At 41.6% G+C, this 24,843-nt stretch overlaps 1 protein-coding gene across 3 annotated transcripts in view; it reads left to right on the forward strand.

Annotated features, from left to right (window-relative positions):
• Positions 1 to 24,843, forward strand: part of AFF3 (AF4/FMR2 family member 3) — a 327,344-nt gene that overhangs the window by 252,126 nt on the left and 50,375 nt on the right. The window lies entirely within an intron of this gene.

The raw sequence follows: 24,843 nt of genomic DNA on the forward strand, positions 1-24,843 counted from the left end.
GTTGTGATACCAAACAAGAGATAAGAAACTTACTGGAGAAGGCATGAATGATGCAGTAAATTCTGAGCTTTAGAGTTTGCTGAGATATATCTGAGCTCATTTTTCAGCAATAAGTACTTCATTTATTCCGAGATATTCTCTTTTGACTTTTTCCAAATCCTTTCACTGGGAATTACACTTCTTTTGATGACATTCTCTATATGTTTTACGCACAAAAACAATGCCCTTTTTTACCCCTTTAAGTTTTAAGGGATTGGTATTTTGGAGGAATTTAATTAATTTTTTCACTTCTTCTGGAACTGCAGCAGTGCTCCAGGCAGATAAGCAGGGGATCTAATCCTTAGACAGTGTTCAGACTCTACTCAGCTCTTTTTCAAGCAAAAATCCATTAACTTCAGTGGGAAACTTGTCCAAGTGAGGAATTCAAGATTTGGGCCATAGTAAATGTTATAGTTGGGCTGTAGGTCTGCACAGGTATTTACCTTAAATGACTTTTATGAAAGAGGATTGATTGAAACATAAGGTAGCTTTCTAAGACGGTCCTGATTTCTTTTCCAGTTTTGGGAAACGGGGGAGGGAAGGGGGAGGAGAGACTGTACATTTTAGTGCCTGTGAAAAAGAACTAGCAGATTTACATTTTTCCACAAATGAGGTACTGTGTCATGCAGGCTGACACAGAGTAAATTTCCCCATGCCTTGTTGGCAGCCCCCTCTGCTCCGTCTGGCCCCCAGCCCCCCGCCTCCCTGGGAATAAGCGGTAATTGACTCTGGAAGCCAGCTCAGGCCAGGATTTCTCCAGAGCAGAGCCTGTCACTTAGGCTGAATTATATGTTGTGCATGGATGAATAACATTTCTCTCTGCTCAGAGGCTAAGACCGCCAAAATTATCGACTTTCCCTTCCCAAGTTTACAAACACAGTTTTGTTTAGAATTTTTTGCCCTCCTTTAAAGAAAAAAAAATTCCCCAGTGAAATGTATGGGATGCTGGTGAAATTGCTGGCACGGTTGTAGGGCACAGAAGTATTTGCTGTAACTGGAATGAATGTGAAACAAAGAGGAGTTGGAGTCAGCATTACGCCCCTCTCCCTGGAGGTGTGCAAACTCACCCCTAAGGCAAAGCAGATTTTGCTCTTGGTGGGGACAATACCATGACCAAAGGAAACATGGGGATTTTTTTCTCAGCATCCTTCCCCTGAGCTGAGTGAGGAACATTTCTAAAGAAGTGCCCCTGGAGGTAACTAACAAGCCCCAAACCCTGCAGCTCACTTTCTGTCTCCCCTAGGAAGAAAAGTGGTGGTGAAGGACAGGTGGTCCCTGCCTCATGGAAGGTGGTGAGGGAGCTGGACACAGACTGCCCTCATCCACAGGGCAAAAAGGCTTCAGTGTTAACCATCACACCTCAGTATTTATCATCAGATAAATGTCCTGTCTGCCCCTAGAAGCATGCCCAGGGACTACAGCTTTCTCATGTGCTCTGCCAGAGTTCGGTGCTGGGGCACCCTTCTCCTCCGGCTTCTGGAGGGGGTGCCAGGAGGGCTGGGGGTGCACCCTGGGGATTGCCTTGCTGCCACCCCTAACCTCACTGCAGCAAGCAAAAGCGAGGGCCGGGGGCCAAAATCCCACACTGTGACAGCAGCTTCTGTCTCTTTTTGGCTAAAGGGAAGATGCCTGTGATACTGCTGCTCATTAGTTGTGTCCTAGTAGCAACTGAGAGCTCCCAGTCACACACCAACACTTCCCAGTACCAAGGGAGATGGCAGCTTATGTAAAGCTTTCAGTAATTTTGCCCACTATTTTTTTTAAAAAAATATTCTCCAGCAGTTCCTGTTGCAGTTCCTGCTTTCAGTTTCTATTTAACAAGGTAACAGCTAAACTAAAAGAGGAGAGAAAAAAAAAAAAAAAGAGTTTTTAAACTTGTAGGCATTGATTTCTGTAGTGTATCACACTCAGTCTTGTTTTCAGAATGACACAGTAACCCCCAGCAGATTTATGTGCAAACACAAAGATTAGTGACCCAGAAGCTTGACTGAAACAGCTTTTCTGTTTCCAGAAGACAGGTTGCTTTGCACATGCACTGACTATTTGGTCAGAAAAGATGCACTGGCCCCATTAGCTTTTTATTTCTCATGAAAAGCCTTCGGTGTTTATACAGCGCAGCTTGTTTTTAATTTTATTGTGCTCTCCAGTAAAGTGGTCTAACTCTACAGATTACTCAGTTTCTGGGACAGAGAAGAGCAAGATCTTAACTCATATACCTTAATGGTATAGTGCTGGCATATTTTCAGTTGTCTGACTCTCATACCCACTGCCTGAATGGCTTTCAAATGAATAAAAATGTCTGTAACTAAAATATTCAGTGTGTTCTGTTGTTATTTAACAGTAAGCACTGTGGTTAAGCCAGGTCTTAAACCTGCTTAATCCCACTGAGCTAAATAGATTTTATTATTGACTCCCATGGTTCCAGAACTCTGACCTTAAGGCTGAAGTTAAAAGCTAAATTTTTTGTAGCCTGTTCCACTAACCCAGAACCACTTGCTTGCTGGATACATTTGCAGTGGAGAATGTCCAGCTGTAAATTACAGCTGTTTGCAATCATACCCAAACATAACACTCATTATTATTCTTTTGTTCTTTTTAGGCTGAAAAGCCCACCATGAGGGAGACCGCACAGTACTTAATCCACACATTAAATTTACTCACAGCTCATATTCATGTGCAAGATAAGATTTTCCATGAAGTAAAGATTTACAGTGGTCCTAGGGCATTTTTATTCCCCCGGTTGCTTTTATTTCTCTGTGCTGGAGTGTAGGCCAAATGGTTCTGCTGAAGACTTTTGAATGCTTAGAGGAAAGTGTTGTACCACCACTGAATTTACAAGGCAAAGATAAGTCCTCTACTGCACTGCTTGGGTGGTGCTTGGGTGGTGCTTGGGTGGTGCTTGGAGATGTGCTTACTTCACAGGCGCAGTCTGTTCTCCTTTTTGTGTACTTACGCTGGAGGATGCAGGCAGACCCCACTAGCTCTGCCCATATGGATCTCAGTGCAGGCATGTAAGGTATGAACCCGCTCCTCCCAGCAGCCACATGGCTGTGCTGACAGGCCTGCCCTTCCCAGCTGATAAGCCCTGTAAAGAGCCCAACTTGCTAGCTTACACTCAGCACCTGGTTCATATATACATGTCGTCCAGACCTCAACTCTCAAGTACCAGCTATGAAAGCTTTTAGATTTACTTGTGCTGTTGACAGAAGGCGGCATCTCAGAACATCCATTTGGCAACGTAGACAAGCCCTGTTCATGATGACTGGTGAACTATACAGGCTGTCTGAGTTTCGGTCTAGGCAGAAAGGATAGCGCTTTGCATTTCCATGTAACCAGGCCTCATCCGTCCATGTCTGATCACGGTTAGGACACCAAAATGCAGGTTGTGCCAGCCATGAGCTGGTTTACCCTAATGAGACCGGCCACTAGCACTCAAGACCCTGAAGAGCTGAAAATTTGCCCCCTTGTCTACTGGAGAGGTGAAGGGTTTGGGGAGATGAGAATCAGGGGAGTCTCCACATCTGTGGGGGGAGACACATTTGCAAGCAGAGGTGCTGCTGCATCGCCTCTTATGGGTGAGTGCATCCATTTAGCACTCAGCTGCAAGGAAAATAGAAAAGGTTGACCTGGGACAATCCAGTCCTTTCCCCTGATATTGTAAGCAGCCAGAGGCTTGGTGATTAGTCCAGTGGGATGTGTAGCATGGCTCTTCTTTAGACAAAGCCACATTGAGATAGATTATTTGGGTGAGGAGGCCTGGGGAGGGACAGCCTGTAAAGTATTAAGGCAACAAAAAGAGGCAATTTAGACTTTTAATAGATCACTTAAGGCAGGGAAGGCAGCTGTCCAAGCAGCCTTAAAACTTTTGGTGGATGGTGCCAAAGTTTTCTTGTTCTCAAGTATCTGCTTGAGCTGCGATTATGCGAAGCAGTTAAACTTATGATACCCTAAAGTAAGTAAATAGTGCAGTGGCAGCTAGCAAAAAGACTCATGTACTTCATGTCACTCACATACCTAATGTTTGTGTTGGACTGGTGTTTTTGATAACATAGCCTTTTACATCGTGAGAGTTCTCCACATGAGAAGCTATGTGGTCGGCTTATCAGCAAGTGACTCAGCTAGCTGGCTGGCCAGAAAGGCTTCATGTGACAGGTCTGTGCAACCAGTGACAGTTGAGGGGAAGCCCTGGCTTGGGATAGCTGATCTGGGTCCCAGCAGACAATGACAGAACTAAGATCACAGGCTCCACAGGAGTCAAAAAACTTGGCTGGAGAAGAGCATACGTGCACAGTGCTCACTGCCACAGAACTAGACATGCAGCTCTCATAGCTTTAGCACATTGCTTAAGCTTTCTGGATTATCTTTGAGAGGAAAAAAGAATACCTGTGACAGGGATTATGTGGATTTATCATTTATGCCTTACGTGAGGCATGTTGGAAATGCTGGTGTCTCACAGTTGCAGCCCTCTCACACAGTATAGGGTAGCAAAGGGTGGCTGCTACTTGGAATGGTCTAGAATTTCTCAGTCATGATAGTTACAGAACTTGAAGGTGGAAGAGTAGTGACACATATTGTATATAGGATACTATTTCCAGTATTGGAGAATGTGGTGAATTAGTGAAAAGGGGCTTTAGAAGAAAAGGCTGTGTAGATGGCTTGTAGTGAAAAGGAATAGGTATCTCTGTAAAACTGGGACTCCATTTCCTTTTATTTAATTTGTAAGCAAGACCTGTAGCACTCGCCTGTTAGCTGTTGGATGTTTTCCCATACCTTGGCTGTTGTTGGTGTTTATTTAGAATTATTCTACCATAGCATGGCAGATGTGATTTGGATGTATTGCTGCACAAGCAGGTGAAGCAGGGCTGTCCCAGGGAACTGTAGCAATTTTAAGCCCTACTAAATACTGAAATTCCTTTGAGGTTTAAAGAAAGAAAAAGAAAATATGTATTTTTTTATTCAAGAAAGTGATGGTGTTTTGCTATCATGACAGCCTAACATCTCCCAACTCCCTATGGGCAACTTCATGCATTCTCAATGGCTCCCCAAAGATATCTGGGGGGAGACGAACAGTTCTAGTTTCCAGAAACATTTATACTTTGAAAAATATCTATCTGCTAAAAGAAAGGTCTGACTAGTAATTTCTCATGTTTTTTTTTTTTCTTCCTTGGTCTTTAAGAATCAGTGTATGAATAATTACAGAATGAATGTGAAAGGGAAAAGAGGCAAGGTGTAGGTCTGTGGTCTTTCATATATTAGTAAGGAGAAAACAGGTCCCATTGCTGGCTGGCAGCATGAAGAATATGCAAAGTGCTATTGGGAAGAAGAGTGTATATGTGTGCAGAATATGAAGTGCCTCAGCATATGATTAACCTCTCTGGGTATGTAGTAAATAGTAGATAACTGTGATCAAAAAAGTATTCATGTGATTTATCAAACTGAGCAACTGTGCATTTTGCAGGGAAGCAAGAGGTCAATCCTGAAATCTAGGGCAAGTAGAGCAATAGGAAATTGCAGGGACTAAGAAGTTAATCATACTGTTGGACTGCTTCCATCTGGTTTTGAAAGACGGAGTCAGTACAGTGCTAGCGAGGATGCTTCACAGCAACAGACCAGGAATTAATTTTTTCTGCAAATCTTCAGCTATCATTTGTGGTAACACAGGCTTATAAAAATGTAATTTAATTTCTTGGGAATAAATCACATAGGACAAGAGTGTTTTTTTAATGTGTGTATCTGAGGCAAAAAATAAAAAGTGTGAGAGTAGGAGAAACAGTAACAATCCATGAGAAAACAAACATTAACAATATGAAACCTGGAAGGCATATGTGGCCATCTAGTTAAATTATGCAGGTAATTGTCTTAGAAAAATCAGTTTGCAGTTGGGAAATGTCTACATTTTTATGACCGTTGGGGGCATAATCTTGTCTAACCTATCTGTCCATCTCCATAAGTGTGGATCAAAGAGCACTGACTTAAAGTATTATGGAATTGACACTCTGAACACCACTCCCATATATCATCAGTACATAGCTATGGGCAGTCAGTTTGTTAATGAATTCTGTTTTCCTTATTATTTATATGACTTATGATATTTCAATGAGATTTGAACATTTTTCTCCCTTTGGGCAATGAAAGTCCCCCTAGGCAATGAATGTGTTGTAAAACAAAAGGGATTTTAACCTTGATAGTAATTCTGGTAGCCAAGACTTGCTTTATTGGAAGAAGTAAGAGGACAGTTAGTTGATAACATTATGCCTTTCTTACTTCAGCAGTGGGATAAGAGAACAGAGAATCCTATACTATTGTGCTATTTTTAGTGCTATGCTGAAAAAAAGTGAAATCTTATAAATACATTTGTATCTATTTCCTGGCAGTCTGATGAAAGAGAGCTCAGGTTTACACAGCTGGTTACCAAGAGCTGGAAACCAGCAGCCACACTGTTCAGAGAAATAACCACACTTTCATTACCATCTTATTTTAAGAAAAGCTGAAAATTCATAGCAATCAGCAACATCTCAGCCTGGTCCAGTTACATGACACTAGCTTGAGACTTTTGACACCTGTATGTTTGTGAATCATGTCCTAGCTGTAGTTTGGGGAGTCTCCAGAGCAGGTGCAGAAATGCAAAGGAGAAATTTCAGTTCCCTTTTAGTGAGGCAGCAGTCCATGCAGCAGATGGAAGGAGATCCCCCATTCAAGCTTTAATGATTCAGTATTCAGCCAGGCACAACAGGGTTTTCTGGCATCAGCTCCAAGGATGATGACATGCTTGCTCCAGTTGGTTTTTCCTGCCTTCCTGCAAAGGTAGCTTAGAAATCTCAGCTGAACTTCAAGGTTTGCCTTTGTCACTGATACGGCTATCTGCCTTCTGCCCTCTGTATTTTTTAATTTTAGATTCAATAGCATTTTCTCCATGCTCTTGGTTTTGTTCTGACCCTGGCAACAGTGGAGGCAAAAAGGAGATGGGAGGCCTGGTTTGCTTGGGTGAGACCAATCATGTTCTGCAGGAAGCCAGTCCCATAAAAGAGATGTGCTTGCATCCAGGGTGAGCAAGGGACTCCTCAGTCTTGATGAGGCCCCAGTGGGGACAACACACAGTCTATACCTTGGCTGGCCCTTTGCTCTCTGAGGGGTAGAGAAGATACTACACAGATGCAGAACTGTGTCCAGTTTCTTTGCAGGAAAAAAAAGTAAGATGAGTTGTAACAAAGAAAGAGGTGCCCTGTGATTTCACTATGGGGAATAGTTGTGGCTGAATCAGGCCTGAAATGCTCCTGCAAGGAATCACATTGTTTTAATCTGAGATACTTTTCTCCCCTGTGCAGTCCCATCCAGATATCTCCTCCTTTTTTCATGACTGTCTTGATTTTGATGTATGTTGAAGGAAAACTTTTATACTTTCCTTTCCACTTGGAGAAGAGTTGGATTTTTTCTGTCATTGAGGAATGGTTCACAGTGTTCTAGGTTTGTTGCATTTCAGTTAAAGAAAATGTGTGATCTGTGAACAGCCTGGGTTTCCTTCCAGAGAAAAACTGGAACATTTGTGAAATTAGATGGTGCACTTAGGATGGAAGAGCTTTTTCCCACTTAGCTATTCCACATACATTGGTGTGAAGGTACACCAGCAATCCAGTAGGGTCCTATAGCTCAGTGTGATCCATAAAATCTCATACCAATGCTTTATCAGCTGAATATCATAGCTGAAAGGTTTCAGGCATGTTTGGTAGTACCTCTGCAGAAGTTCTTGGCTAAGAAAGCCGTGGGAAAGACTCAGATCCAGAACTTCTGAGAAAATTATCAGATTCATGTAGTTGAAGATATCCCTGTTCACTGCAAGGAGGTTGGACTAGATAATCTTTAAAGGTTCCTTACAACACAAACTGCTCTATGATTCTATGAAAACCTCCCTTCTTGCTTGCTTACTTTCTGAACAGTGCATTGAAATTCAGATACTGAAGCAAGGCCACTTTTGGAGAATTTCTATGCCCTGCAGTGCTGCCAAAGTAGGGATTTGACCCCACATTTCTGATATACCCAGAAGCGAAACTGAAATCTTTGGGAGTTTTTGGGGAGCAAGGAATGCTATACCTAGCTGTTGGGCTTGAGCTGATTAAGGAGAAATACTTTTTCCATGCATGTGAAAAGTCTTTTTATGCAGACATCAGGAGAAGGAGGTATGTTTATACACTTTTCAGCCAATGCTGACAGATTGGCTTTGCGTGCAAACCTTTCCATTTACCCATGTAGTTTGTGGCAGCAGGGAGCATTTTTTCATGGTAAATGTGAAAAGTAAACAGAAAAAATACAAGTTTCTGGTTTAGTGTGATTGAGATATGTTTTATTCTGCATGAAATGACAGCTTAAATCATATAATTGCTTTTGAGTCCCATGGTAGTTCTCTTAGTGGCTCTGATTGGTGCACACTGGCAAAGATCCTTATTTTACACTGACTGTACGCTTTGGAGTCTCTTTTAAACTTCAGTGACCAGATTTTCACCAGTACAACATGAAATTGGCTTCACTGATTTTGGTGGGGTTATCCCAGTTTTCACCTGCTGAGGATGCCATTTTCACCTGACCCCACTGAGTTGCCTGGAGCCCTCCCTGGAACCCCCGTACCCTACCAGTGTCCCCAAGCTGCCCCAGTCTCAGGACTACACAGCAGGAGCCAAGCCCCTCTGCTTGCAGTGTCATTCTTGAAGCCCAGCAGAGGGTACCCCAGGACCCTGGAAATACTTCCATCTTTTAAAATTCACATCATTACCTATTTGTGTTTCCAAAGGTTGCACAAGTGAATTACTTTAAAGGAATACACCCAGTGTGTGGTTTAGACATGAGGATTTGGTTAAGGTTCCACTTCAGCTCAGGCTGACTATTTACCAGCTCCCCTAACACCCTCACTGGCAATCTGATGAGTAGGGCTGCAGGGAAAGTATTCAGGCTCCCAAACCATTAGAGCTTTTTTGATGTAAACTGAGACCCAAAAATCTCAAATGGCTCATTTTCCAAAGTTACAAGTTTTTTTTTCTCACTCAGCATTTCCAGGATGTCTGTCTGGTGACTTTTTCTTTACGAATTATCAGAACAAACACTTTCTGCTTTGTTTTTCATTGTTATTGCTTGCTTTTGAGGTTCTGTTTCATGGGAAAATTCAGAATTGCAGAGCTTTGTTCCAAACTGGAATAGCATGAAATTTCAAAATCCTTCTCAAAATGGAAGGCCTTCCTTCTCTCAAGGATTCTATTTATAGTAGGCTGCCCTTTTTGCAGTCAGAGAGGGGCCAGATCATATTATGACTGTGTGCTCTAATGTGTTTTTAACTTAGAAGTAAAATTAGGCCTGGGTTAAAACTAGGCGTAAAGAAACTAAGTTCAGACATTACATTTTTATAACCTGAAAATTATATCATTTTGAAAGGCAGAAATAGAAATTACTTAAATTAAATTAGGTATTTTTCCATGGGGTGATTTAAACATGACACATGCTATCTTAAATATAGTCTGCAATCTTCTGTCATTTCGGCAAAAAAGAAAGTTATTTATTTTAAAGGTAAGTATTTTATATCTAATGAAATTTACTTTGCATAGGAGTGTATCTTCTGTGTTAGATTGCTATCAAGATTTTAAAGGGTTTTTTCATTCTTGACTCAGGCACAAAACTCTTTTTCATGCTGAGGCACTGCCTCTCACACACACATTCACACAGAAGAGAATAGGCCCTTCTTTGTGGAAATCTAGCAGCCAAATAATTCACAAATAGCTCTCACTTATTATTTACTGGCACAATCAAGCATAACTGCTCTAAATGAACAATTTGTCAAATAAAAAAAAAAAAAAAACAGGAGCAGGGTTAAAGAATCCCATGATTCTGATTTACACAACAGATAAAAATCACCCCAGAAAAGTCATAGAGACCTGCCAAGTAAATTTCTTGTTTTGCAATGATCCTTTAAGACACTTTAATACGCTTTTGCGAGGATCTGCTCTGACCCTGGCGCCAGGCATACCAGGGGAGGTCTGTGTTGTTTCATACCCAGGAAGGTGATGCCTGTTGGCGGGGAAGGCAGTGGCGAGAGGGCAGCTAGACCCTGGGTCCTAGCAGCCCTATGGGACTTTGCTTACCATTCCTATTTTCCTTTCCTTCTGGCTGCATGTCATGGAGCCTTGCTGTTTTGCTTGCTCAGTCTTGCCCTTTCTCCATTCTTCAAACCCCCCCTGATCCCACTGAGGTACCTGGAGCCCTCCCTGGAACCCCCGTACCCTACCAGTGTCCCTGAGCTGCCCCCAGTCTCAGGGCTACACAGCAGGAACCAAGCCCCTCTGCTTGCAGTGTCATTCTTGAAGCCCAGCAGAGGGTACCCAAGCATCACTCACATATGGACCCCATCGTTTAAGGGGGACAACAGAAAAACAGCTGTACTGGGGGGCCAGCCCAATGCCCCACGGACGCCGGTGTCCACCTTTTGCTGAGACATGGTGGGACACAGCCCAGCTGGGCAGCAGCTGGGGGCCAGCACTGCCCCCTCCTAGCCAGGGCTGCCCCTTGGCTGCCGGCCCCACAGTGGGATGGCCACGCCATCAGCTGGGCATGGGGGGTTCTGTCTGTGCCATTCAGCTCACCACGATAACCATCGCTCTTCCTTGATTATAGTGCCCTCAAGTACTGATTTCCTAAAGCCACTTCTTTTAAGATCATGATGTGCCTTGTTCTAAAACTTAATAAGCTTGACACTGACCATGTGGACTTAGAGTTGGTTTGTAAATATTTGTATCCTCTGTATTATTCCTTTGATAGGAGACACTAGGACAATATTTCCCACATTAAAAGGCTCTTAGGGAGGGTTTAGGAACTCCGAACAGGCAAAAATAGCTGCCTGAAGGAAGAGGGAAAACCCTGGAGAATTACCAGACTCTTTTTTTTAAATTTTGTGACAAATGGACTTTTCAAACTTTGCCCTGAAAAGAGATCTGGTCATGACCTACTATAAATCTCATATGGCCATTTAAAACCTTACAGTGCTCTGGTTAAACAGCATTGCACCAGACAAAACCTCCAGGGCATGGGGACATTGCTGCGGTTTTTCCCTTTCAAGCTTGTATATTGTCCCCATAACATATTGCCAATGTTCACAGGACCAAATGAGACTGTGGCCTTTCTTTAATGTACTCAGAGCTCTTGTGTAGAGAGCCTGTGAGGTCAACAGGAAAACATGGAATGAAATCTCGGCTGAGTGTCGGTCTTTCCCAGGCTTCCTGGCAATTTCCAACTTCTTACCCTATTGTTTTCACTTAATAAGATAGAGCTTGTCCTGTGCTCAGTTAAAAAAAAAAAAATTAAAAAAAACCACTAGTGAAAGAGCTAAGGCTCAGAAAATGAGCAGTTTTGTAAAAGCCTGGCAGATTCCCAGTCTGCTGAACCTAATAACAAGCACACTCATTTTTCCAGTTTGAAACTTTTTGGTGCGAACACCCTTCATGCAAACACCTCCCAGGACTTGTGGGAAGAGCTACAGTGTAAAGAAAAATAAGAGTGCTGGTCTTCCAACATGAAAGTTGTAACCTACATTTTTGAAATAAGAATGTTGAAAGGTGGAGCTCTGAGAAGAATCTAATTTTTGGCTCCTCCAGCTGTCAAATCAACCTCAGCTTTCCTCCTTCTTCTTCTGCTGAAGGGACTCACAGCACAGCACCTCTCTCCAATAAAGCTGAAGAGGAAAGCAAAAACTGCAGAGTTGTTTGTGCAGACCCAGAGAACAATCTGAGAAGACAGCAAAACCTAAACGCTTCTCTGAGATTATCACTCTCTAAGTGATAGAGATGTACTATGACCTCTGGTTCAGCTTCTCTTTTTATACCATTGTCTGTATTAGCATATTATCTGCTTGTCAGGTGCCACCAAATTTTAACCTCAGACTGCTGATGTTCTATTAGTATTGTGTAAAAATATATGTATTTCCTAAATTATTATAAGGGATTTAATCTTGATGAAAAGCACCAAGTCAGCACCTGATTATCCAGGAGTTTTTCCCTTGTGTTGCATGCAAGCACATCTGCCCCTCTCCTGGAGCCTTGAATTATCCCCATGCATATTCTTTATGTGTGCAGACAAAGGGCACTGTTGAAACAGATGATTGCCTCAGCATTCAATATAGTTAGCTAATCTGAGCCAACACCACATTATTTTCTAAGAAATGTATTTTATTATTCTATTTGGTCAAAATGCATCATTAACCATTTAACGAGAGCCATGACAGATTTCTGTCATTGTCCACTTTATATTGCTGTCCTCTGCCTGCGTTAGGTCTTACAGGTTGATTAGAATAGGTAATTACCCAAAGTATTAGGGTTGTTTTTATGACCAAAATTCTGGTATCACTATGGAACAGCAGTAAATTGTGGATCTGGTTTGAATTGTTCATATATCAGTCATTTACCCCATCAGCCTTTTAAATATATTACAGCAAACTAAGAAAAAACACTCTCTGATTAAATGAAAGAATATATGGCAATTAATTCCCGCTGCCCTATATGGAGAAGGCATACTACAGTGTCACAACACCCTCCTTGGCTGCTTTGGAGTTGAGCTCCACAGAGATAACATGCATCGGTGTTCATCTGTTTACCTGGGAGGTTAGCCGGAAAGCACTGGTGGCTGCAAACTCTGTTGTAACTGCATTGACCCACCAGTCACTTCTCTGGTTAATCAAGAGCTGCAAGGATGAAGAAGAGGTGAAATGCAGGTAGTCTGGCCAGTGTAAAAAGGGACATCATGGAGGAAAGGTAAAATCTGGAAGGAGAAAAGATGAGCCTCAGTTAAGCTAAGAAATTCTACACTACTTTTTATTAAGGCCATACCATGCCTGAAAGAATAGATTTTCTGATACCGTTTTCAAATTGTCGTAGGCTGCAGTTTAATTGAGTCAAAGCTTAGCTTCTGTGAATGTTCGGGATGTTCAAATGCACTTTCTACACCTGTGCTGAAAAAATAATTACCCCCAAAAGTCACACTTTTTTGTTTGTTTGTTGGTTGGGGTTTTTTTTGTTAGAAGCGATGGGGTTTTTTTTTAGAAGTGACACCAAGCTCACATGGCAACTGATTCTAAAATTAACAACATATGTTTCCAAAGCTGAGATGTAAACAGGGTTTGCTTCGTTAGGAAGTGATTGCCTTAGGTTTGTCTTGCACCTGGTAGAGAGCTTGTTAAAGGTAGTATTGCAACCTTGAGATTTTTTTAGTTTTATTGCTTACTGAGACAGCATTTTAGTAGCTTTGTTTTAATCTTGATATGGCCTTGTTGGGGATAAAGTTATTTATTTGGTTGCAGGGCCACATGCATTGGAATTATCTTATTTAAGTTACATACATCTTTAGTTGACATGACTCATGTTACTATCAGAATGAATAAGCCAGCCCTGTATACTAAAAATAAGCAAACAAATGTAAAACACATTAGCAGAACCACAACAAGCTAATTAACGGTGGACAACACAGTTGTCAAATCAAGGTCACGATCAAGACCTGAACCAATGAATCAGAGCTTTGAGTTTTCAAACAAACATATTCAATGCAGAAGGTAATCAGCTTTACATTGGAAGCTTGACATGAGGTGGAACTACATCCAGTTGGTTTCGCATCAGGAAAAACTGAAGAGAAGCCAGTTCATGTTTCAACCAAGCTTCTCACAAACATTCAAGTCAGCATAAGGCATTGAGTAAGGCAATCGAAGACTGTAATCTTCAGTCCTTGCCAGTGGGGCATGGAGGACTGATGCTGTTATGGTTCAGCCAGGGGGAGTATACCCATCAGAGTGAACTCACTAGTGATGCACAGTTTAGCACTTCCTTCTCATGTCACATAGTTATCATGTATGATAATTCTTCTGCTCTTAGAAGTCAGATGCTGTTGCAACTTTTAAATTATCGATGCAACATTTATGAAAATACTTCTTGAATAATTACTAGGTAAGAACTACAAATAACTTTTGGAATAATTCACTGGTAGTAAATGACAGATTTAAGAATCTGGCATTTGTTGCTAGCATTGCAAGCAACACCTTCTTCCTTTTTTCCTCTTTTGCCCAAACACCCATGCATTCAAACACTTGTGAAATAAAGAGGGATCCTTCCCTTAAAGGAAAAGAAAGTATTCAGACTTGTCCTTTCTCCCTAAGGATTTTTATTTCTCATGGTTGCTGAGCTCAAAACTGGCATCTCCTGCTTGGTGATCCCAAGAGGTGGCGATGGTTCTCATAGCTCCATCCTTTTTCCTGCTTATTTCATAGGATAGATGGAGCCTTGTTTCCTGGATGTGGTCAGTACAGCCAGGTGTGCAGTTTGTAAATTGCTGCTGAATATACCCATGGCCTTGCAAGTGGGAACTACAGGTGAGGTGTGACACACCAACCTCCTGCACACTGCGTGTCCCTGTGACTAATGTCAACCTTTTCCTTCAGGGAAAGCACTTAAAACCCACACTCAGCAGGCACCACCTCCTCAGGACAAGCTAATAACCTTGTCAGTGTGTAGTATCTCCATGCCTTTTCAAATAATAGTGACTTCTTTACCCTAAGTTAGGAAGCTAATATGAATTGGTTCACAGCTTGCCCTGATGACTTTTACTCTAAGACCACAGCTGGCCTTTGTGCTTTTTATCAGATGGATTAAACAGTTTTCCCAGTTCTACATCTGAGACAATGTATCTCACAGCCCCTCTTACTGTGCCACACTGGTAAAATCCTGCCATCCTGTAAAATCAGTGATGGCAATATGAATAATTAGTTGCTCTATTTGTACAGCATCAGGCTTATACTTATTTTCTAGTTGTCTATACTGCTTTTCTTTGTATCTAGTCTGGCCCTGGAGAGTACAGAGCAAGTCTGTGAAATTTTAGTCCATGAGATCATCCCAGTAATTTGTTACTGCAGGCACTCTCTGTCTAACTTTAATTCCCCATGTTAAATAATTGTGATATTGTTTCTTTAAAACCCTTGACAACAAAAATCAAAACAACAATAAATATTCCACAGACATATGGAATTGTTTTGAGAAAGTAAATTGCTGAGACTCCTTAAAAATGAGAATCTACCAAGGAAACCCCAGCAGTGTCTTTGACAGTCTGCTCTAAAACTTTTCACTTGCTTTGATGTTGTTTGTAATTTATGCTCCTCAGAGGCTCTTAGATGAAGGAAATCATCTATTTTAATAATGTGAAGCCTTCTTCTGGCTACCCGAGATGGGAATTCCTGTTCTGTTTCCTGTGCCTCTCTGACAGGGCCAAAAGGGGAAGGAGGGCTTAAAAATTCCATAGCTGTTAGTGATCAGAGCCATGGCATCACCTACCATTTTGAAAGGTCTGCCCAAACATTACTTATCTCTCACTGATGAGGTAACATGTTTAGGAAAGCTGTCTTTTTAAGATCACTCTCCACTGTGATGTTATTTCACTATATTAGTAATTCATAAGGATAGGTTATGTGGTGAAAATTACAGTAAAAAAGCAATTATTTAAATAATCCCTTTAATTCAAAATTATTTTAATTACTAGTGATAGCTGTCCCTTTTTTTTTTTCTCATTTCTAAGTCTCTTATGATTCAAAAATTGCCGCTAGGCTATCACCTCTCATAATTGCCATTCTCTGAGCTGAGTGAACAAAGAAAAAATTAAACTGGAGTGTGTCAGACAAGCAGAATGGGAAATATATGTTCCTGCAGGAAAGCTACTCTCCTCCTAATTACCCTGCAATTGCCAGGTTCAAAATGTAATTTATGAACAGCACAGATAGAATGGCCACATTAGTCCATTATTTCATGATGATCTTTTCTACTCTTGATTTCAGAAAAGAGGGATTTTGCAGCTGTTGGTGCATTGGCATTGTCAGCAGCTGCTCTGGGCAGTGATGCTAGACAACTGCACTTGAGAGATACTCCCAGAAAAATGTAAAGCAGTCTCCTAACAACACAGTTTTATTGAAGAAAGGAGGTGCTGTAAAGTACAGTTAAATAAATAAAGCATAACCTGATGGGCTGCCTCAGACACTGCTGATCGCATTCAGAAACAGATCCAGAAATGTTGGAAGAAGAACGCCTGAGACTGCTGCTGCTGCACATTCCACCTGCTGTAAAATATACCAAATGCAGCAAATGAACCTAATAACACCCCCTGAGTCCATTTTACTCTGACAGGCATAGAGTAGACTGCAAGAGGATAGAGTAGTGGGTAAAACTGCCAACATGTGATATGCAGCTGACACATTTTAGCTGTAGTGTTGGTGCCCAAGGCCAAGTCTACACTTCATTCAAGTTGGGGCAGTGACTTACGTAGTCATCCGAGTGAGCTTTAAACACAAAACAGCAGGATGCTTATGACCAGGTGGAGCTCAGGAATCATTCAGTGCCCACATTACCACATTATCACATTATCATATTAGCTAGCACCATAGTTTGTGGTACTTGAGCTAGTCCTACATGGTCACAGGATGACTGAGGCTGGAAGGCATCTCTTGGGGTCATCTAGTCCAGCCTCCTCTCAGAGGAGGATTAGCTAAAGCAGTTGCTCAGGGCCATGTCTAGTTGGGTCTTGAATATCTCCTAGGATGGAGGCTTTGCAGGCTCTCTGAGCAACCTGTTCAACAGTTTGACAATTCTCACAGCAAAAAAATATTTTTGTTATATTTAAATGGAACTTCCTGTATTTCAATTTGTGCCCTTTGCTTCTTGTCCTGTCACTGGGCAAGACTGAGAAGATCCTGGCTCTGTCTTCTTTACTTCCTCCTGTCAGGTGTTTATCCCTCCTGGGCATCTCAGCCTCTCATCTTGTGAAAGATGTTCCCATCCCTTAATCATCTTCATGGCACTTTGCTGGTCTTGCTCCATGCCTCTGAACTGGGGAGCCCAGACCTGGATCCAGGGAGAGGCAAGGGGAAAGCAAAAAAGTGAAAGGAAAGGCCAAGTGCAAAGGCAAAGGGAAAAACTATCTTGGTGGTTCCGAATGTGACATGCAAACCTCTGAGTCAACTGACTGAGAGTTCAGTGGCTTCCAGCTCTACACAAAAGCCATCAGTATTTTTCCTTGTTGCAATCCAAGTCCATAAAGAAACTTGCCCCTTCCCTGAGAAAGCGTTAGGTTATATTGCTCAGGAGTGTCACTCCTAAGTATTCCATTTCAGTTCCCTACATAGAATGTTGAACAGAGCACTCTTAGGAATGGGAGATGCCTGCCCTGATTCATTCTTCCTAAGTCTTGTTTTTACTTTGCCCCTGAGGAATTGGCCATTTTTAATGACTTTTATGATTAATAAAACTGTCTGAAGGCCTGCTGGGGTCTTCAAGCTAGTTATCAACAAAGTCATCTAGCTCTTTCCCCTAGTGGCTAAGCTAATGGCAAAGACCCAACACTTGATCTTTCTCCCCAAGCTGAAGCTTGCCTAGCAGCATTTAGAGTCATGTTGGGGTGGTAAAAAAAAAATCTCCGAGTTACTTTCTTGCTGCACTGACAATGGAAAATTGTACTCTCCTGGAATTCTGTCTCTCATCTTCCCTGCAAAGCTCTTGTGCAGACTCTCCCACTTTCCCCCAGCTGTTTCCCAGCTGCAGGCAGGTGCTGTGATACACTTTAAAGAAGCACTGAATGTATATCCTCAGCTGGGCACTGAATTCCCAGCAGCACCACATGTTGACTCCTACACCTTTAACAGTCGTGCTGAATCACATTGCTAAAGGTACATTCATTACCACTTCACACAGCACATCCCAGACCATGTAATACCTCAAGCAGGCAGAGGCATGTTTCAGATAGTGCAGTAAGACCAGAGTGCCAGAAAGGGATTATTACCCTGGGAGCACAGAGGGAGGACAGCAACAGCTTGTTGTGCAACTGGGAGGGAGAAACAGCACCAATGAGCAATATTTCTCCCTGTCCTTGCACCCTCTCCCCACTATCATGTGTGCATTTCCTTTCTGCCCTACTGGGAGAGGCAAGGAGAGCAAAAGATGCATTTAAGAATAGGCAAAGGTACCTAGGCATGCCTTAGTGATACTGTAAATTCATAGGAAACCTAAAAAGATGCATGGTGGTTAATGAACAGCAAAACAAGTGAGATATGAATTGAAAAGTATATTGGAAGATATATTTTTAACTACATCAGGACACAGCATGGTGTAAGACTAATTTTTTTTTATTAAAACATCATACAGTTCTAGTGTTTTTCATAGTAGTTGGTAGCATATTTCACAGACATAAACAATTGATAACATCCTGCAGGAAGGTGCAGCTAGGGAGCCACTGAGTCCAGACACTTTGGTACCACATTCTAGATTAATACAGCAAATTAAATTATATTTACTTTGAAATTTATTTCTGCCTCCTTTCAGCATCTGTGTGTGCATGAACAAACGCGAAGTTTGCTTTCCATGGATGACATCATAAAAAAAAGATGCAATTCACATTCCATTTTTCCTTTGAATTGTAAAGGGCGATTTTTATAACTGTTCTTAACAGTTATATATTTGTGCATATCGTATTTATTCATAGTTTTTCACAGGCCACATTATATCTGAGGAAGGCACAGCAAAGGCTACTAATACGCATGGCTGTCTGCTTCAAAGTCCTTCATCAAGGATCTGCAAACTGTGTTTGCTGGGTTACAGTCAGGTCCTGCTACCCTCACTAGCAGACCATTTGTGCTCTTCAGGAGCACTTCTGGGTACTCTTATTCAAGCTGTAAAGTACAATACTACTAAACCAGAATAAGGGGTCAAGAATCTGAGCCTGATCAGAATGGGAGTTTTTTCCCCCAGTGGCTCAAACCCCTGAAAACCTAAGGCTGCACCACAGGCAAATACTCAACAGATGAAAATTAATTTTAAACATCCTTTATTACCAGTTAAGATGTCAATAATATGTAAACAGCATATCCTGGGCAACTTTTTCTAAAAACATATTAAAATAGTTTGGGATGTTGCCAGAAAACAGGCTGTGCTTACATCAGAAGGGAGAACAGAAGAACCTTTTACAAGTCTTCAAATAATCTCAAACTAATTAGCTTTTAACATCCTCTCTGCTACAATTCTGGACTTTATTAGCTGTTCTGCTTGCCTTTCCTGAGTCTGCCTAATGTCTTCTAAAGAACAACTATGCATTTTTTCCAGGCATTTGTCATTTCTTGAAACATATAAAAGAGAGCACTTGGATTCAACTAACAGACCATCTAAATGCTGCTCTGCATAGGGAGTGATATATACTGACAAGGAGGAAAAGTCAAATTTTCTTTATATGGTTCTTTATGGTGAGCAAACCTACTTAAAACAAGCTCCTTCGCAAGGCAGCATATTGATTAGAGCTGACGGGCCGAAAAGACCTTTGGGAGACAACAGAATGTGGCTTGAGTCAAAGAGTAACACTAAAGCTGGCAGCAGCAACATTAAGAGTCAGTAAAAGCTGAGAGAGTTTGTCTCATGCTGAAATTTATTGCACCCATTTAGACAGTCATTATGGTAGTTAGTAATTTTATCTGCACAAGTTCATCTGTATTTGGACTCTCAGAGCTTAGTGAGAGGTCTTGCAAGGCAGAACCATATCCAGGGCTCTGCTGACTGAGGCAAAAGACTGCTGTGCTGAAGCGAGGTGTGACTGTGTCTGAAGACTACAGAAGGCTATTCATTTCAATGCCCAGCCACAACATGAGTTATGTTAACAGTAATTCTGAAATAAGGTGATGGTAGGCCAGTGCAAATGAAGATTTTCTACTCTGCACTGCTGTGGTTTTCTTCTGTGACTTGATGAAGCTGTCACTCTCGAGCAAAAATTGCTGTTCTCTTGGATAGAAGTACATTTATCCTTCATGTTTTAGGACATAAATGAGACCAAAAAAGCAACACCCAGACTAATTTCCAGAGAAGTGGTGTCAAATTCCCCTGATGAAACATTTTGAAAATGATGGGTTAATGCCACTCTACAGAATATTTTGCATTGTTCCTATGCCTGGTTTCTGAAACTGCTGTGGCCGATGTTCCATATCTTCACTAATTTGTTGCAATGCTTAATTACCTTTATCTTTAACATCTATCTCAGCAGGTTGAAGCCTATCCTACCAAAGACCAAGCTGCTGGAATCACCTTCAAAATGTTAGTGGAGGATCGATTCCTGAGACAGGTGGTACTGATATCATTAAATCTGACAAGGGATCAGCTTTTGATAGTGCTTTAATGAAACAGTGGAGTACTGAGTTTAGAGTGGATATAGGTCTTCGTATTGGCTACCACTCCCAGTCCTTAGGACAAATGGAGAGAGGTGACTGAACCCTGAAAGAAAAATGAGGAGGAGGAATCTGAACTAAACCTCCTTTGCTTCCCATACAGATCAGAATGCACAAGGTGTTGGGCATATCAAGCACACAGTTTAAGCAATTCTTAGGATCTTAGATTCCTTCTAGTACATCAAGAGAGGTAAGAATCTCCAGAGGGCGCTTTTGAGTGCTGAAATTAGGCAGTAGTTAGGTCCCCTTATAAGTTAAGGACATACAAACTGTATGCCTACAAACTCACTATCCCCTACCTCACCAGCCAGCTATATCAAGATCTGACCAAGAGGGTCCAATTCCCCCTTGGCTTAATTCTGCTGCATTCTTCTTTAGTCTTTTTAAGCCCTACACAATAGGCAGAGTCCTGACTGTATGAGTCACATGACTTATTTATCTACAAAGTGAGAAAACTGGCTTGGTTGAGATCTTCAGGCGACCACCCAGCTGAGCTTAAAACACACCTTAGTCGTTATCACTCTTTACACTTTGTGTTTCTGTTTGCCCCTCCGTAAATTAGAGCCTTTCTTCCCATTTTCATCTATTCCAGGTGTAACTTCCTAATTTTTTATTTCGCTAAAGCACAAGGATCTCTCCTTCTGTTGTCATATGTGACATCAAAATTTTCTGAAACAGATCCCTGTGGAGCTCTTCCTCTCTCTTGAATGGCCATTGATCCAGTAGTCTTTTTGCCGGTGGTAGGATTCAGCACTCTGAGTGACCAAAGATCCTGTGCATCCCTGCAACCAAAAAAACTTGTGCAGAACCTCATAACATCTTTACTTTCACATACATTAGCCCACTCTAATAAGACCCTCTTACAGCTGAGCCTTGAGCTCCTATTCTGTATCCGACTTATCAGGCAAACCAATGAAATGCAGGCATGTTTTTTACTCATGTAATGGGAAGTGGAATAGAGCTCATGTCTAGTGATACATTCTTCTGTGAGCCTCAGTAACCTCACCTCCTCTGGGCAAATCAACTCATGTTCCATTTGTAATTGTATGCAGCAACACCTGATGCAGCAAGGAAAGGACCTTCTTCAAGTGAGGAGGAGAGTAGGAGAGACAGGTGGAAAAGAGGAAAGATTGGAAAGTAGAAGTGTCCAGAATGCACTTACTCATCAATGAATGCCAGAAAAACATTCAAAGCTTTATATTATTGGATATGGAAAAAAGATGCCTCACCACAATCTCAACCACTAGTACTATATATCTACAAGTGCTCAAAGGATTCCTTTTTCGTTCTTGCAAAGTCTGTCTAGGTTTCTTGCACCTTCTCTGGGCCTTTTGTTCTGAACAGAAGACAAAAAGGTATGTCTTCCAAGAGAATCCTTTAAATAATGTTGGTTCTGGAGTATGGGTGTCACTCTTTGCCACCATGAAGGAGAACCTTCACACATTGAGGGCATTAAAGGTCCAAAAAAGTGTGTCTTCTGCATTCCCTTTCAGATGCATGATTGAAAGACACTGTCTGATTTCCACCTAGAAGGACTAACTGGCCTCATCCAGTCAACAGAGTGATCTCTCTTTTTCATTAGAAAGTTCCTAATGTGGCCAAACTAATGAAGAAAAGAAAAATTAAAGTTCTGGAGTACCTATGAAGTAAAACATGCAAAAGCCATTTGCCCTTGGTCTCAGGTAGAAATCAAAAGCAGCGTTATATGAATCTTCTCAACAACTTTATCCACTTACAATTTATTTCTGCCCTACCCTCCCTCCTCCTCAAAAAAAGTCTCCATAGAGATTGCTTCCTGATTTCACACATGAAGCAGAAGGGTGGCTGTTCACGGACTGTTCTCAAAGCTGTTCATCATTCTTCAGGCCATTGGTCCACAGCCATGTTCTAAGGACAATACAGGACACATAGTCTATGCCTGTCATTTTTTTCTTTTTAAGTCACTGTACTTTGAGCCATTAAGAGACTAATTAAATGACCAAGGCTAAAAAGACTCTATCACTCCTCTTTTACTAAAGAGTTAACTTTCCTGGACCCGGGGTTCTCTCTGCTCATATTCAGCTGATGCAAGGTCAACAACAAACACACCGAGGAAGTCAGAGTTGCTTTATTTTTCTTGTGAGCAGGTCAAATAAAACACTGCTGATGCTCCATTTATCTGAAGTGACAAGCAAACACTTGGCAGCGGTGGAAAGCAGACACTGGAATCTGGCACCAGGCTCCTAGCACAGCTGTCAGCCTGCTGACTAATCACTTCATCCCCACGTTAATGCTGCTCCAGGTCTACTGGACTCTTTCATCTCAGATACCCTGGCACATGCTCCTCCTGATAGAGCGATTTATCCAGAGATGTCACTAGTAATTGTTATGTAGCATTTTATTTTAGGAGGGGTTTCTTTAGCCAAGGTGTTTTTGGTGGTTTTCTCTTTCCTACTGTATTCCTTCAAGGTAGGAGCTGTGATTCTCCTTCTTCCACTACCAACCAGACCTTAAGTAGATGCCCCATGCCAGACTGAATTTTTTGGAGGGTTTTTTTTATGTGTGTGTGCATGCGCCTCATGACTTGTTTTTCTAAACAGCCTTTCCTATCAGTTTGTTTTTCTTTGGTGACTACTCTGACAATTAAGCTGCAATTGCACAGTGCCCACCTGACTCTCCTCAGAGAGACCTGACTTACCTTCAGTTTGCATTATCAGATGGTACTTGTAGTCTTGTCAGCACAAACTATTTAAGCAACTTCCAAGGACAGTGTTAAAATATAGGTAGAGTCTATGAACTCTGTTCTTGGCAGCTGTGCTTTATTAGCTGTGCTGTGCAAAGGTGGTGCTGCTAAGGTAATGCAGTGCTTTCACAGAAGCATTATATATTGTGACAAGCCAAACAACCTCCAGACTCTCACTCATCCTGACTCCCATTTCATACCTCATCCATTACAGGAATGAGGTATGAAAACATTTCTCTGTTTCCTAAAGATATTAAAAGACTCCTGGGAAATCGTTTACCTGGAGAAAGAGAAGCGTTCAGCCTCATTTTTTTTGCATTCAGGCCCAAACAGCAGACCATGGCAGGGCTAGCTGTCTTTTCTCGTTAGTGAATTATAGGTAATTTTTGCAATTGGTAACTGTAAAGAACTCACACACTTAATTGGTTTCATGCTCATGGTTAGCAAAGGTACAAAAGGTAAAGTTGTGTTACTTTCATACTGACTTCAGAACAAAGATATCCAAGTGTCTTTTAAAGAGTAACAAAGGACATCTAACACACTGAACATAGGCAATTTCGGTCATACCCAAAAGTATGACTGAGATGGTAGCTGGAGCCCTGTAAGGTTCCATTGATTTGGTCATTCAGACTTGACATGGCAGACCTAAAACTAGAGCAGAGGCTCCTTACTATAGAAGCGTAGAATCATGGGAGGGCTTGGGTTGGAAGGGACTTTGTGCATATTCTAGAGTTTATGGTATCATTTCCCTTTTCTCAGCATGATTTTGTCCTGAAACAAATGGATGAGGTCCACATTTATTCTGTAGGCTGTCCTTATGGTGCTATTTCTTGGCATTCTACAGTTGCCTCAGAAAATATCCCCATATGCTCTGTTACAATATTGGGATGGCCTGATCTGCAAGTCCAGATAGATTCCCGTGGTAAGCATGTTTCAGATGTCTTTGCTGGAAGAGAATTTGAAAAATACACAGAGGCAGCAGCAAGAAGTGGGCATTTCCATTGACTCTGTGATTCATTCACAATTATTAATACAGGAATCCCTTCTGTGTGCAGGGGAGACATGCAACATCTTCAGTGCCAGGCAGTGGAGATAATTATACAGATCTTGGCATGATGTTCTCAATCAGTGGTTTGAGGAAGCACCATGTGGAATTTGCTTATCACAACAAAAGGATAAAGAGTTTTCTGTAAAAGACGTTTGATGGGGTTTAGGTTGGCTCCAAGGGAAGAAGGGAAGGTGCTTCAGATACTTTAATCTGCAATAAAAAGAGTGGCTCTGCCAACAGAGCTCCTTTAAATCATTAAACATGTTTTCATCACTGAATTTGAAATATCATTTCAGAGTCTTGGTCAGTTTTACTGTCAAATTTAAATCAGTGTAACCTAATTGAAACCAATGGAGCTATGACAGTTTATACCAGCCAAGGGATTGGTGTCTGTTTCAGAGTATTGTTTTCCCACAATTGGCCTTGATCTTTCAGACAGTGATAGATTTTCTGGGTGTTCCAAATACTATAAGTATTCATAGGATTTCATGGTATTTCTTAGGATTTTCTCAAATGTTTGTGACGTGTACAAATTCAGATCACCTTCTGCGTGCCTACCTCTCAGTGTTGACAATGTGATCCCTAACAGTGTCATTTGTTTATTCAAGTCAGCTCTTCTCACTAATTGTTGCATTCCTCTCTCCTATGGGGAGTCAGACCCCCTTGATAGTTGCACAGTGCTTGATGGATAGTACCACAGGGTGAAATTTAGAAGAAAAATAGTTTAGATGATCAGAGCTATGCAGATGACACTGGATAAGTAGTGTCTCATTTCCAGACACA

Source organism: Corapipo altera, unplaced genomic scaffold (assembly GCF_003945725.1).
Source record: "Corapipo altera isolate COAL_440 unplaced genomic scaffold, ASM394572v1 0, whole genome shotgun sequence".
NCBI lineage: Eukaryota > Metazoa > Chordata > Aves > Passeriformes > Pipridae > Corapipo > Corapipo altera.